This window comes from Amia ocellicauda, chromosome 12 (assembly GCF_036373705.1).
Source record: "Amia ocellicauda isolate fAmiCal2 chromosome 12, fAmiCal2.hap1, whole genome shotgun sequence".
In the NCBI taxonomy this organism is placed as follows: domain Eukaryota; kingdom Metazoa; phylum Chordata; class Actinopteri; order Amiiformes; family Amiidae; genus Amia; species Amia ocellicauda.
In genome coordinates, this window is record NC_089861.1 from 10,503,993 (window position 1) to 10,504,655 (window position 663).

Here is a 663-nt window from a genome sequence, read left to right on the forward strand (position 1 = left end):
TTTTCTCATTGGAAATAGGTACATTTCAAAATATCACTGTCCTGGTCACAAAAGCAAAGTTTGTGGGGGAATAATAGCCATTTTGTGTCAAGTGTTCGACTTCAAATGTTTTCATATTCCTGAAGTGCCTCCAGGGAAGCACAAGTATTCCAATGTCATTGCTTTCTGTGAGCAGACAAGTCTTCTACAATATTTTTTAAAGCAGCCAAAGGAAGTTGTAGGTCTTAGGAGTGAAGAGTAGGTGACCACGTCTGTGCAGGGAGAGGAGCTGCAAGTTGTAGAGAAGGGATTTTTACAGCAGAAAAAAATCAATAAAGGACAGTTATCCCCCTGCTTTCAGGATGTCAATGTGTGGCACGTCAATTATTTGATTTCCTGTGCTACCCTGAAGCATACAGACCAGCTGAGGGACAGGTTGGGAACAGAGAGGGGAAGGCAAAGACAACGACAACGGAGAATGGATAGAAGCAGAACAGAAAAGCAATAAAGGCCGAGATAAGTGAAAAAGTGATTGAGAGAGAGAGAGAGAGAGATCATGAAACTGCATGAAACATCAGATGTTAGGGTTAGCACTGAGGATATTTTTGAGAACACTAAACACCCCGAAGGTAATGACTTTCTCGATGATGCAAATATAGTAGAGGAAGAATGTGAAAACCATGG